Below are 15,581 nucleotides of genomic sequence, written 5' to 3' on the forward strand. Positions count from 1 at the left end.
ATTTAATTTTTTTTTCATCTGAATTTTATGTGATGGATCTGCACAAAATAGGCTAAGTTGGTGAAGTGAAATGAGAAAAATGTTTATAAATAAAAATTAGAAAATTGGCATGTGCATATGTATTCACCCACTTTGCCCCTCAAAAAATCTGGTGCAACCAATTACCTTCAGAAGTCACATAATTAGTGAAATGAAGTCCACCTGTGTGCAATCTAAGTGTCACATGATCTGTCAGTATAAACACCTTTTCTGAAAGGCCCCAGAGGCTGCAACACCACTAAGCAAGAGGCATCACACCACGAAGACCAAGGAGCTCTCCAAACAAGTCAGGGACAAAGTTGTTGAGAAGTACAAGTCAGGCTTAGGTTATAAAAAAATAAGAATTTACTTACCGATAATTCTATTTCTCGGAGTCCGTAGTGGATGCTGGGGTTCCTGAAAGGACCATGGGGAATAGCGGCTCCGCAGGAGACAGGGCACAAAAGTAAAGCTTTTACAGGTCAGGTGGTGTGTACTGGCTCCTCCCCCTATGACCCTCCTCCAGACTCCAGTTAGGTACTGTGCCCGGACGAGCGTACACAATAAGGGAGGATTTTGAATCCCGGGTAAGACTCATACCAGCCACACCAATCACACCGTACAACTTGTGATCTAAACCCAGTTAACAGTATGATAACAGAGGAGCCTCTGAAAGATGGCTTCCTAAACAATAACCCGAATTAGTTAACAATAACTATGTACAAGTATTGCAGATAATCCGCACTTGGGATGGGCGCCCAGCATCCACTACGGACTCCGAGAAATAGAATTATCGGTAAGTAAATTCTTATTTTCTCTATCGTCCTAAGTGGATGCTGGGGTTCCTGAAAGGACCATGGGGATTATACCAAAGCTCCCAAACGGGCGGGAGAGTGCGGATGACTCTGCAGCACCGAATGAGAGAACTCCAGGTCCTCCTTTGCCAGGGTATCAAATTTGTAAAAATTTACAAACGTGTTCTCCCCTGACCACTTAGCTGCTCGGCAGAGTTGTAATGCCGAGACCCCTCGGGCAGCCGCCCAAGATGAGCCCACCTTCCTTGCGGAATGGGCCTTAACAGATTTAGGCTGTGGCAGGCCTGCCACAGAATGTACAAGTTGAATTTTGTTACAAATCCAACGAGCAATCGACTGCTTAGAAGCAGGTGCACCCAACTTGTTGGGTGCATACAGTATAAACAGCGAGTCAGATTTTCTGACTCCAGCCGTCCTTTAAATGTATATTTTTAAGGCTCTGACAACGTCCAACAACTTGGAGTCCTTCAAGTCGTCTGTAGCCGCAGGCACTACAATAGGCTGGTTCAGGTGAAACGCTGATACCACCTTAGGGAGAAAATGCGGACGCGTCCGCAGCTCTGCCCTATGTCGAATGGAAAATTAAATAAGGGCTTTTATAAGACAAAGCCGCCAGTTCAGATACTCTCCCGGCCGAAGCCAGGGCCAGTAACATAGTCACTTTCCATGTGAGATATTTCAAATCCACATTCTTTAGTGGTTCAAACCAATTGGATTTGAGGAAATCTAAAACTACATTTAGATCCCACGGTGCCACCTTAGGCACCACAGGAGGCTGTATATGCAGTACTCCTTTGATAAAAATTTGGACCTCAGGGACTGAGGCCAATTCTTTTTGGAAGAATATTGATAGGGCCGAAATTTGAACCTTAATAGATCCCAATTTGAGACCCATAGACAATCCTGATTGCAGGAAATGTAGGAAAACGACCCAGTTGAAATTCCTCCATCGGAGCACTCCGCTGCTCGCACCACGCAACATATTTTCGCCAAATACGGCGATAATGCTTCGCGGTGACTTCCTTCCTTGCCTTTATCAAGGTAGGAATGACTTCTTCTGGAATGCCTTTTCCTTTTAGGATCTGGCATTCAAACGCCATGCCGTCAAACGCAGCCGCGGTAAGTCTTGAAAAAGACAAGGACCCTGCTGAAGCAGGTCCCTTCTCAGAAGTAGAGGCCACGGATCGTCCGTGACCATCTCTTGAAGTTCCGGGTACCAAGTCCTTCTTGGCCAATCCGGAGCCACTAGTCTTACTCCTCTTTTCCGTATAATCCTCAATACCTTTGGTATGAGAGGCAGAGGAGGAAACACATATACCGACTGGTACACCCAATGTGTTACCAGCGCGTCCACAGCTATTGCCTGCGGATCTCTTGACCTGGCGCAATACCTGTCCAGTGTTTTGTTGAGGCGAGACGCCATCATGTCCACCATTGGTTTTACCCAACGGTTTAATAGCATGTGGAAAACTTCTGGATGAAGTCCCCACTCTCCCGGGTGAAGGTCGTGTCTGCTGAGGAAGTCTGCTTCCCAGTTGTCCACGCCCGGGATGAATACTGCTGACAGTGCTATCACGTGATTCTCCGCTCAGCGAAGGATCCTGGCAGCTTCTGCCATTGCCCTCCTGCTTCTTGTGCCGCCCTGTCTGTTTACATGGGCGACTGCCGTGATGTTGTCCGACTGGATCAACACCGGTCTTCCTTGAAGCAGAGGTTTCGCCTGGCTTAGAGCATTGTAGATTGCTCTTAGTTCCAGAATGCTTATGTGAAGAGACTTTTTCAGGCTCGACCACACTCCCTGGAAATTTCTTCCCTGTGTGACTGCTCCCCAGCCTCTCAGGCTGGCATCCGTGGTCACCAGGATCCAATCCTGCATGCCGAATCTGCGGCCCTCCAATAGATGAGCCTCCTGCAACCACCACAGAAGGGATACCCTTGTCCTCGGCGACAGGGTTATCCGCAGGTGCATCTGAAGATGCGACCCTGACCATTTGTCCAACAGATCCCTTTGCATGGAATCTGCCGAAAGGGATTGCTTCGTAAGAAGCTACCATTTTTTCCCAGGACTCTTGTGCATTGATGTACAGACACCTTTCCTGGTTTTAGGAGGTTCCTGACCAGGTCAGATAACTCCTTGGCTTTTTCTTCGGGAAGAAAAACCTTTTTCTGAACTGTGTCCAGAATCATCCCCAGGAACAGCAGACGAGTTGTCGGCATTAATTGGGATTTTGGAATATTCAGAATCCATCCGTGCTGCTTTAGCACCTCTTGAGATAGTGCTAAACCCATCTCTAGCTGTTCTCTGGACCTTGCCCTTATTAGGAGATCGTCCAAGTATGGGATAATTAATACGCCTTTTCTTCGAAGAAGAAATATTATCTCGGCCATTACCTTTGTAAAGACCCGAGGTGCCGTGGACAAACCAAACGGCAGCGTCTGAAACTGATAGTGACAGTTTTGTACAACGAACCTGAGGTACCCCTGGTGTGAGGGGTAATTGGAACGTGGAGATACGCATCCTTGATGTCCAAGGATACCATAAAGTCCCCTTCTTCCAGGTTCGCTATCACTGCTCTGAGTGACTCCATCTTGAACTTGAACTTCTTTATGTACAGGTTCAAGGACTTCAGATTTAGAATAGGCCTTACCGAGCCATCCGGCTTCGGTACCACAAAAAGAGTGGAATAATACCCCTTCCCTTGTTGTAGAAGAGGTACCTTGACTATCACCTGCTGAGAATACAGCTTGTGAATGGCTTCCAAAACCGTCTCCCTTTCTGAGGGGGACGTTGGTAAAGCAGACTTCAGGAAACGGCGAGGTGGCTCTGTCTCTAATTTCAACCTGTACCCCTGAGATATTATCTGCAGGATCCAGGGATTTACCTGCGAGTGAGCCCACTGCGCGCTGTAATTCTTGAGACGACCGCCTACCGCCCCCGAGTCCGCTTGCGAAGCCCCAGCGTCATGCTGAGGCTTTTGTAGAAGCCGGGGAGGGCTTCTGTTCCTGGGAAGGAGCTGCCTGTTGCTGTCTCTTCCCTCGTCTTCTGCCTCGTGGCAGATATGAATAGCCCTTTGCTCTCTTATTTTTAAAGGAACGAAAGGGCTGCGGTTGAAAGGTCGGTGCCTTTTTCTGTTGGGGAGTGACTTGAGGTAGAAAGGTGGATTTCCCGGCCGTAGCCGTGGCCACCAAATCCGATAGACCGACCCCAAATAACTCCTCTACGCATCGCCTGTCCACTGTCGTGTCCATAAAGCTCTTCTGGCCAAAATGGACATAGCACTTACCCGTGATGCCAGTGTGCAGATATCTCTCTGTGCATCACGCATATAAAGAAAAAGCATCCTTTATTTGTTCTAACGACAGTAAAATATTGTCCCTGTCCAGGGTATCAATATTTTCGATCAGGGACTCTGACCAAACTACCCCAGCACTGCACATCCAGGCAGTCGCAATAGCTGGTCGTAGTATAACACCTGCATGTGTGTATATACCTTTTTGGATATTTTCCATCCTCCTATCTGATGGATCTTTAAGTGCGGCCGTCTCAGGAGAGGGTAACGCCACTTGTTTTGATAAGCGTGTTAGCGCTTTGTCCACCCTAGGAGGTGTTTCCCAGCGCTCCCTAACCTCTGGCGGGAAAGGGTATAAAGCCAATAACTTCTTTGAAATTAGCAGTTTTTTATCGGGGCACCCCACGCTTCATCACACACGTCATTTAATTCTTCTGATTCGGTAAAAACTACTGGTAGTTTTTTCACACCCCACATAATACCCTGTTTAGTGGTACCTGTAGTATCAGCTAAATGTAACATCTCCTTTATTGCCAAAATCATATAACGTGTGGCCCTACTGGAAAATACGGTTGATTCGTCACCTTCACCACCGGAATCAGTGCCTGTGTCTGGGTCTGTGTCGACCGACTGAGGCAAGGGGCGTTTTACAGCCCCTGACGGTGTTTGAGGCGCCTGGACAGGCACTAATTGAGTGTCCGGCCGCCTCATGTCGGCAAACGACTGCTTAAGCGAGTTGACGCTATCCCGTAATTCCACAAATAAAGGCATCCATTCTGGTGTCGACCCCCTAGGAGGTGACATCCTCATATTTGGCAATTGCTCCGCCTCCACACCAATAACGTCCTCATACATGTCGACACACACGTACCGACACACAGCAGACACACAGGGAATGCTCTATACGAAGACAGGACCCACCAGCCCTTTGGGGAGACAGAGGGAGAGTCTGCCAGCACACACCAAAAAGCGCTATATATGACAGGGATAGCCTTATGATTAAGTGCTCCCTTATAGCTGCTTTTATATTAATATATTGCCATTTATTTTGCCCCCCCTCTCTGTTATACCCTGTTTCTGTAGTGCAGTGCAGGGGAGAGACCTGGGAGCCTTCCTGACCAGCGGAGCTGTGACAGAAAATGGCGCCGTGTGCTGAGGAGATAGGCCCCGCCCCTTTTTCGGCGGGCTCGTCTCCCGCTATTTAGTACATTTAGGCAGGGGTAAATATCTCCATATAGCCTCTGGGGCTATATGTGAGGTATTTTTAGCCTTTTTAAAGGTTTTCATTTGCCTCCCAGGGCGCCCCCCCCCAGCGCCCTGCACCCTCAGTGACTGCCGTGTGAAGTGTGCTGAGAGGAAAATGGCGCACAGCTGCAGTGCTGTGCGCTACCTTAAGAAGACTGCAGGAGTCTTCAGCCGCCGATTCTGGACCTCTTCTTGCTTCAGCATCTGTGAGGGGGCCGGCGGCGTGGCTCCGGTGACCATCCAGGCTGTACCTGTGATCGTCCCTCTGGAGCTTCATGTCCAGTAGCCAAGAAGCCAATCCATCCTGCACGCAGGTGAGTTCACTTCTTCTCCCCTCTGTCCCTCGTTGCAGTGATCCTGTTGCCAGCAGGAATCACTGTAAAATAAAAAACCTAAGCTAAACTCTCTAAGCAGCTCTTTATGAGAGCCACCTAGAATTGCACCCTTCTCGGCCGGGCACAAAAATCTAACTGGAGTCTGGAGGAGGGTCATAGGGGGAGGAGCCAGTACACACCACCTGACCTGTAAAAGCTTTACTTTTGTGCCCTGTCTCCTGCGGAGCCGCTATTCCCCATGGTCCTTTCAGGAACCCCAGCATCCACTTAGGACGATAGAGAAATATTCAAATCTTTGATGATCCCCGTGAGCACCATCAAATCCATCATCTTCAAATGGAAAGAACAGGTACCACAACAAACCTGCCAAAAGAGGGCCGGCCACCAAAACTCACAGACCGGGCAAGGAGGGCATTAATCAGAGAGGCAGCACAGAGACCAAAGTTAACCCTGAAGGAGCTGCAGAGTTCCACAGCACAGAGTGGTGTATCTGCGCATGTGACCACAATAAGCCGTACACTCCATAGAGCTAGGCTTTATGGAAGAGTGACCAGAAAAAAAGCCATTACTTTGTGTTAAAAAGAAGAAGGCACGTTTTGAGTTTGCCAAAAGGCATGTGGACAACTCCCCAAATGTATGGAGGAAGGTGCTCTGGTCAGATGAGACTATAATTTTACTTTTCGCCACCAAGGAAAACGCTATGTCTGGCACAAACCAACACATCCCATCACCCCAAGAACACCATCCCCACAGTGAAACATGGTGGTGGTAGCATCATGCTTTGGGGATATTTTTCAGCAGCAGGGACTGGTAAACTGTTTCGAGCTGAGGGAAAATAGGATTTTAATACCTACCGGTAAATCCTTTTCTCTTAGTCCGTAGAGGATGCTGGGGACTCCAAAAGGACCATGGGGTATAGACGGGATCCGCAGGAGACATGGGCACTTTAAGACTTTAATGGGCGTGAACTGGATCCTCCCTCTATGCCCCTCCTCCAGACCTCAGTTATAGGAACTGTGCCCAGAGGAGACGGACATTTCGAGGAAAAGGATTTTGTTAACTAAGGGTGAGATACATACCAGCTCACACCACAACACACCGTACAACATGGCATTTAACTAAAACCAGGTAACAGCGTGAACCAAAGAGATCAGCAAACGGCTAACCTTAACCGAAACACAACCTTTCTGTAACAAAAGCAATAACCATTAACAAGTACTGCAGAAAAAAAGTCCGCACTGGGACGGATGCCCAGCATCCTCTACAGACTAAGAGAAAAGGATTTACCGGTAGGTATTAAAATCCTATTTTCTCCTACGTCCTAGAGGATGCTGGGGACTCCAAAAGGACCATAAGGTTTATACCAAAGCTCCAGACCGGGCGGGAGAGTGCGGATGACTCTGCAGCACGATTGAGCAAACATGAGGTCCTCATCAGCTAGGGTATCAAACTTATAGAATTTTGCAAAAGTGTTTGAACCCGACCAAGTAGCTGCTCAACAAAGTCGTAATGCCGAGACACCCCGGGCAGCCACCCAAGATGAGCCCACCCTCCTAGTAGAATGAGCCTTCACCGATTTTGGTGACGGCAATCCAGCCATAGAATGAGCATGCTGTATCGTATTACAGAGCCAGCGTGCAATGGTCTGCTTAGAAGCAGGAGCCCCAACCTTGTTGGAAGCATACAGGACAAACAGCGCCTCTGTTTTCCTAATACGAGTCGTTCTAGCTACATAAATTTTCAAAGCCCTGACCACATCGAGAGACTTTGACTCAGCCAAGGCTTCAGTAGCCACAGGTACCACAATAGGTTGGTTCATGTGAAACGACGAAACCACCTTTGGAAGAAACTGTTGACGAGTCCTCAACTCCGCTCTATCTATATGGAAAACCAAGTAGGGGCTTTTGTGAGACAAAGCCGCCAACTCTGACACCCGCCTTGCGGACGCCAAGGCCAATAGCATGACCACTTTCCAAGTGAGAAATTTCAACTCAACCTTTTGTAAAGGTTCAAACCAATGCGACGTAAGGAACTGTAACACCACGTTAAGGTCCCATGGTGCCACTGGGGGCACAAATGGAGGCTGGATGTGCAGCACGCCCTTCACGAAAGTCTGTACTTCTAGAAGCGATGCCAATTCCTTTTGAAAGAAAATAGAGAAGGCCGAGATCTGCACTTTAATGGAGCCTAACTTAAGGCCCGCCTCCACACCAGCTTGCAAAAAATGGAGAAAATGACCCAGCTGAAATTCTTCCGTAGGTGCCTTCTTGGATTCGCACCAAGACACATATTTTCTCCAAATACGGTGGTAATGCTTCGCCGTTACCTCCTTTCTAGCTTTCAGTAGAGTAGGGATGACCTCTCCGGGAATACCCTTTCGAGCTAGGATTTGGCGTTCAACCGCCATGCCGTCAAACGCAACCGCGGTAAGTCTTGGAACACGCATGGCCCCTGCTGTAATAGATCCTCTATTAGAGGAAGAGGCCAGGGATCTCCTATGAGTAATTCTTGAAGATCCGGATACCAGGCCCTCCGTGGCCAGTCTGGAACAATGAGTATCGCCTTAACCCTTGTTCCTCTTATGATCCTTATCACCTTTGGGATGAGAGGAAATGGAGGGAACACATAGACCAACTGAAACACCCACGGTGACACTAGAGCGTCCACAGCTACTGCCTGAGGGTCCCTCGACCTGGAACAATACGTCTGAAGCTTCTTGTTGAGGCGAGACACCATCATGTCTATTTGAGGAATTCCCCAACGACCTGTCACTTCTGCAAAGACCTCTTGATGAAGACCCCACTCTCCTGGATGGAGATCGTGTCTGCTGAGGAAGTCTGCTTCCCAGTTGTCCACGCCTGGAATGAAGACCGTTGACAGAGCGCTTGCATGTTTTTCCGCCCAGCGAAGAATCTTTATGGCCTCCGCCATCGCCGCTCTTCTCCTTGTTCCGCCTTGGCGGTTTATGTGCGCCACCACTGTTATGTTGTCCGACTGAATCAGGACGGGTAGGCCGCGCAGCAGATGTTCCGCTTGTAGAAGGCCGCTGTAGATGGCCCTTAATTCCAGAATGTTTGTGTAGACAAGCTTCTTGGCTTGACCATTTTCCCTGGAAATTCACCCCCTGTGTGACTGCTCCCCAACCTCGGAGACTCGCATCTGTGGTCACCAAGATCCAATCTTGGATCCCGAACCTGCGACCCTCTAGAAGGTGAGAAAGTTGGAGCCACCACAGGAGAGAAATCCTGGCCCTGGGGGACAGGCTTATCTTCCGGTTCATGTGTAGATGGGACCCGGACCACTTGTTCAACAGGTCCCACTGAAAAGTTCTTGCATGGAACCTGCCAAACGGAATGGCCTCGTAGGCCGCCACCATTTTCCCCAGCACTCGAGTGCATTGATGAATCGACACTCTTGCCGGTTTCAGAAGCTTCTTGACCATGTTCTGGAGTTCAGAGCTTTTTCCAACGGGAGAAAAATTCTCTGTAGTTCAGTGTCTAGAATCATGCCCAAAAACGACAACCGTGCTGTCGGAATCAACTGCGACTTTGGCAAATTTAGGAGCCAGCCATGTTGTTGCAGAACGGTCAGGGAGAGCGCAACGTTTTTTAGCAACTGCTCCCGTGATCTCGCCTTTATCAGGAGATCGTCCAAGTACGGGATAATTGTGACCCCTTGCTTGCGCAGGAGTACCATCATTTCCGCCATTACCTTGGTGAAAATCCTCGGGGCCGTGGAAAGACCAAACGGCAACGTCTGAAATCGGTAGTGACAATCCTGAACAGCGAACCTCGGGTACGCCTGATGTAGAGGATATATGGGGACATGTAGGTAAGCATCCTTTATGTCGACTGACACCATAAAATCCCCCCCCCCCCCCCCTCCAGACTGGAGATCACTGCTCGGAGAGATCCATCTTGAATTTGAATCTTTTTAAATACAGATTGAGGGATTTTAAGTTCAGAATCGGTCTAACCGAGCCATCCGGTTTCGGGACCACGAACAGGGTTGAATAAAACCCTTCCCCCCGCTGTAACGGGGGTACCACGACAATGACTTGCTGCCGACACAGCTTTTGTATTGCCGCACAAACTACCCCTCTTTCTGGAAGAGAAGCTGGCAAGGCCGATTTGAAAAATCGGTGCGGAGGCACGTCTTGAAACTCCAGTTTGTATCCTTGGGTCACAATTTCCAGCACCCAAGGATCCAGGCTCGAGTGAACCCAGACCTGACTGAAGAGCCGAAGACGCGCCCCCACAGGTGCCCCAGCGTCATGCGGTGGATTTGGCAGAAGCCGGGGAGGACTTCTGCTCCTGGGAGCTTGCCACAGCCGGCGATCTTTTTCCTTTTCCCTTACCTCTAGCAGCAAGGAAAGAGGACCCTCGTCCTTTCCTGAATTTATGAGACCGAAAGGACTGCATCTGGTATTGAGGGGTTTTCTTTTGCTGTGGAGGGACAAAAGGCAAAAAGGACGACTTACCCGCAGTAGCTGTAGAAAACAGGTCCGCGAGGCCTTCCCCAAACAAAACTTCACCTTTGAAGGGCAGAGCCTCCATAGCCTTCTTAGAATCAGCATCACCATTCCATTGATGCATCCACAACGCCCTCCTAGCCGAGATTGCCATGGCATTGGCCCTTGAAGCCAAGAGGCCAATATCTCTTGCAGCGTCCTTTAGATAGACTGCAGCGTCCCTGATGTGACCCAGTGTCAAAAGCATGCTTTCCCTATCCAGGGTGTCTATTTCAGATGACAAGTGATCTGCCCACTTTTCAATAGCGCTACTCACCCATGCCGATGCCACGGCCGGCCTGAGCAGCGTACCCGTAGTGACATAAATAGATTTCCAGGTAGTTTCCTGCTTACGATCGGCAGGCTCTTTAAGTGCTGCCGCGTCCGGGGACGGTAGCACCACCTTCTTGGACAAACGCGCCAGGGCTTTGTCCACCGTAGGGGAGGATTCCCACCGTAACCTATCCCCCGAGGGAAATGGATACGCCATAGAAATCCTCCTGGGAATCAGTAGTCTCTTGTCAGGAGATTCCCAAGCTTTTTCAAAAAGAGCGTTCAGTTCATGAGAGGGAGGAAACGTTACCTCAAGTTTCTTTCCCTTAAACATACAGACCCTTGTCTCAGGAACAGCGGGGTCTTCTGTGATATGTAACACTTCTTTTATTGCCACAATCATGTACTGGATACTCTTATGGGCCCTACACACATGCCGATATCACTGCACGATATGAACGATTTCGTTCATTAATGAACGAGATAACGTTCATATCGTGCAGTGTGGAGGCACCAGCGATGAACGATGCGCGGCCCCGCGCTCGTTCATCGCTGGTGCTATGTCGGCTGTGCATGCAGGCCAATATGGACGAGATCGTCCATATTTGCCTGCAAGTCTACGAAGCCGGGTGACGGGGGGAGTGAAGAAACTTCACTCCCGCCGTCACTGCCCCCCCCCGCCGCCGGGTCGCCCGTATCGGCGGTCAGGCAGCTCGGCTGCACATCGCCGAGTGTGTAGGGCCTTTTAGCCACCTTAGGATGTAACTTGGCATCATTATAGTCGACACTGGAGTCGGAATCCGTCTCGGTATCTGTGTCTGCTATCTGGGTAAATTAACGTTTCTGGGACCCTGAGGGGTTCTGAGATTGTGACAAAACATCTCCCATGGATTGTCTCCATGCTTGGTTCTGAGCCTCAGATTTGTCCAACCTCTTGTGCAACAAAGCCACACTTGTATTTAAAACATTCCACATCTCTACCCAATCAGCAGTCGGCGGTGCCTACGGAGTCACTCCCTCATTCTGTTCAGCCCCCACCACAGCCTCCTCCTGGGAAGAGCATTCAGCCTCAGACATGTCGACACATGCGTACCGACACCCACAAACACACTGGGCTATAGGGGACAGACCCACAGTAAGGCCCTTCAGAGAGACAGAGAGGGAGTTTGCCAGCTCACACCCAGCGCCTCACCGGTCTGAAAGAATTAAATAATGCCCCAGACCTATAAGCGCTTTGATATAATAGTAACCAACACCAAATTGCTGTGGCCCCCCCCCCCCTTGTTTTTTGCACCCTGTTACTTGTGACAGCAGGGAAGGGCCAGGAGCAGCGTCTCTGCAGCAAGCTGTGGAGATAAAATGGCGCTGGTTAGAGCTGGAGGACGAAGCCCCGCCCCCTCAATGGCGCGCTTGTGTCCCGCTTTTCTTTATACTGGCGGGGGTCTGTATACCAACTTGCCAGTCTCAGTTAGAGGTTTTATTGCTGCCCAGGGTGCCCCCCTGCGCCCTGCACCCATGTAGTGCCTTGTGCGTGTGGGAGCAATGGCGCGCAGCGCGACCGCTGCGCGGTACCTCAAGGAAGAACTGAAGTCTACTTGCTTCTGCTACTCACCCGGCTTCTTACTTCAGGCTCTGTGAGGGGGGCGGCGGCGCGGCTCCGGGAACGAACAGCTAGGCTATACCAAGTGATCAGACCCTCTGGAGCTAATGGTGTCCAGTAGCCTAAGAAGCAGAGCCTTTGAACTCACAGAAGTAGGTCTGCTTCTCTAGCCCTCAGTCCCACGAAGCAGGGAGCCTGTTGCCAGCAGTGCTCCCTGAAAATAATAATCCTAACAAAAGTCTTTTTTAGAGAAACTCTGTAGAGCTCCCGTAGTGTGTGACCAGTCTCCTCTGGGCACAGAATCTAACTGAGGTCTGGAGGAGAGGCATAGAGGGAGTAGCCAGTTCACGCCCATTAAAGTCTTAAAGTGCCCATGTCTCCTGCGGATCCCGTCTATACCCCATGGTCCTTTTGGAGTCCCCAGCATCCTCTGGGACGTAGGAGAAAAATGGATGCTAAATACAGGGATATTCTTGAGCAAAACCTGTTTCAGTCTATCTGTGATTTGAGATTGGGACGGAGGTTCACCTTCCAGCAGGACAATGACCCGAAGCATACTGCTAAAGCAACACTCAAGTGGTTTAAGGGGAAACATTTAAATGTGTTGGAATGGCCTAGTCAAAACCCAGGTCTCAATCCAATTGAGAATCTGTGGTCAGACTTGAAGATTGCTGTTCACAAGCGGAAACCATCCAACATGAAGGAGCTGGAGCAGTTTTGCCTTGAGGAATGGCCAAAAATGCCAGTGGCAAGATGTGGCAAGCTCATAGAGACTTATCCAAAGCGACTTGCAACTGTAATTGCCGCAAAAGGTGCCTCTACAAAGTACTGACTTGAGGGGGGTGAATAGTTATGCATGCTGAAGTTTTCTGTTATTTTGTCCTATTTGTTGTTTGCGTCACAAAAAAATAAATAAAAAAAAATCTTCAAAGTTGTAGGCATGTTCTGTGAATGAAATTATGCAAACCTTCAAACAATCCATTTTAATTTCTTGTTGTGAGGCACCAAAGCTCCGGACGTCTTCTTTACCTTGCTGAACTCTGGGGTATGCAGCTGGGGTATGCTGCTGGACTTTACTCACTATCCAGAAGTAGGTAACTGTTGTTTCCTTGGACCATTTTTGGATTAGCAAGAGAGACCCTTGCTGATTGCCTTTGTGGGATCTATTTTGTTGTGTTTCAAACACTTGTTTGTAAGTGTACATTTGTATTAAATATCTTTTTGTTTTTACATATTTGCACTATTTGCTTGCATTTTGTTTTTTTATGGTATTCTTCACAACGTTCTGGAATATACATGAAAAGGTGTTCCCTGGCATTTGAACTACTATACCAGACCTATGCTGCTTTGCCATTGAGGGATAACCATTATGCTGATACCAATTACTTGTTTGTAAGTAGACATTGTGAATTAAAAATAGGATTTTAAATACCTACCGGTAAATCCTTTTCTCGTATGCCATAAGGGATATTGGGGACAGAATTAGTACAATGGGGTATAGACGGGTCCAAAGGAGCCAGTTCACTTTAAATTTCTTCAACTGGGTGTGCTGGCTCCACCCCTCTATGCCCCCTCCCACAGGCAATTATAGGTAAAACAGTGCTCGAAGGAGAATGACATACTTGAGAGAAGGAAACATGACAACAAGAAGTGTGGTGAGATTTACACACCAGCACACCATAACATAACCCGGCCAGCAACGGCTGGCAACAGAAAAACAGCAAAAGCTGAATAGGAAACACATAATAGATAACCTGCAGAAGTCACCGCACAGAGGCGGGCACCCAATATCCCTTATGGACTACAAGAAAAGGATTTACCGGTAGGTATTTAAAATCCTATTTTCTCTAGCATCCATAAAGGGATATTGGGCACAGAATTAGTACGATGGGGATGTCCCAAAGCTTCCAGAATGGTTGGGAACATGCGGAGACTGCTGTAGTACTCTTTGGCCAGGGTATCAAATTTGTAGAATTTCACTTAAGTGTTCTTCTCCGACCAGGTAGCCGCTCGGCATAGTTGCAAGGCCGAGACTCCACGGGCAGCCGCCCAGGAAAAGCCCACTGACCTTGTAGAGTGGGCCTTCAGAGACTGAGGAACAGGTAAGGCTGCCGACACATAGGCCTGCTGGATAGTAAGCCTAATCCAACGAGCAATAGACTGCTTTGAAGCAGGACAACCCTTTTTTTGCGCATCATAAAGCACAAACAAGGAATCAGTCTTCCTGACCCGAGCTGTGCGCCTGACATAGATCTTTAAAGCACACACAATATCCAAAGACTCCGGAGGAGCAGAAGCGTCAGAATCGCAATAGGTTCATTCAGGTGGAATGCGGAGACAACCTTCGGCAGGAACTGCTGTCTAGTCCGGAGCTCCGCTCTGTCCTTGTAGAAGGCCAAGTATGGACTTTTACACGATAAGGCCCCAAATTCTGAGACGCATCTAGCAGAAGCTAGGGCCAATAACATCACTGTCTTCCATGGGAAGTATTTGTCTTCTACCGTCATCAGAGGCTCAAACCAGGAGGAGTGTAGAAATTTCAACACTACATCCAAAGCCCAGGGTGCCGAAAGCGGCACAAAGGGAGGTTGTATGTGGAGTACCCCTTGTAAGAAGGTCTGAACTTCTGGCAACACAGCCAATTTCTTCTGAAAGAAAATTGAGAGAGCTGAAATCTGGACCTTAACGGAACTCAGACGTAAGGCTTCATCCACACCAGTCTGCAAGAAATGAAGGAAATGTCCTAAGATTAACTCCACAGGCGGATATGTGCGCTCCTCGCACCAAGAGACATGTCTCCTCCAGATATGATGATAGTGTTTTGATGTCACAGATTTCCTGGCTTGCACCATAGTGGCAATGACCTTTTTGTAAAGTCCTTTGTGAACTAGGATGTTCCGCTCATCTTCCATGCCGTCAAACAAAGCCACCGTAAGTCCGGGTAGACGAACGGTCCTTACTGAAGAAGATCCTTTCTTAGCAGCAGAGGCCAAGGGTCTTCTACGGACATGTCCAGAAGAGCTGAGTACTGCGCCCTTCAAGGCCAATCCGGCGCAATCAGGATTGTTTGTACTCTGTGATGTCTGATCCGCTGGAGAACCCTTGGGATCAATGGAATCGGAGGAAATAGACCAGCCGGTAAGGCCAAGGCAACATCAGGGCATCCAGCGAAGCTTCTTGTTGAGGCGAGACGCCATCATGTCGATCTGCAGGTAGCCCCACCTGTCGACAATCTGTTGAAACACCTGAGGATGCAATCCCCACTCCCCCGGGTGGAGGTCGTGGCGACTCAGGAAGTCCGCTTCCCAGCTGTCCACTCCTGGAATGAAAATTGCGGACAGTGCTCTTGCATTTCTTTCCGCCCAGAGAAATATTTTTGACACTTCGCGCATGCAGGCCCTGCTTTTTGTCCCTCCCTGTCAATTGATGTGTGCCACTGCCGTGGCGTTGTCCGACTGAACCTGGATTGCCTGATCCCTGAGTAGAGGGGAGGCC

The 15,581-nt window shown here is 49.1% G+C and overlaps 1 protein-coding gene across 1 annotated transcript in view; it reads right to left on the reverse strand.

The window, feature by feature from the left end:
* Positions 1–15,581, reverse strand: part of KIF7 (kinesin family member 7) — a 216,779-nt gene that overhangs the window by 9,617 nt on the left and 191,581 nt on the right. The gene's annotated exons all lie outside the window — the stretch shown is intronic.

This window comes from Pseudophryne corroboree, chromosome 6 (genome assembly GCF_028390025.1).
Source record: "Pseudophryne corroboree isolate aPseCor3 chromosome 6, aPseCor3.hap2, whole genome shotgun sequence".
Lineage (NCBI taxonomy): Eukaryota > Metazoa > Chordata > Amphibia > Anura > Myobatrachidae > Pseudophryne > Pseudophryne corroboree.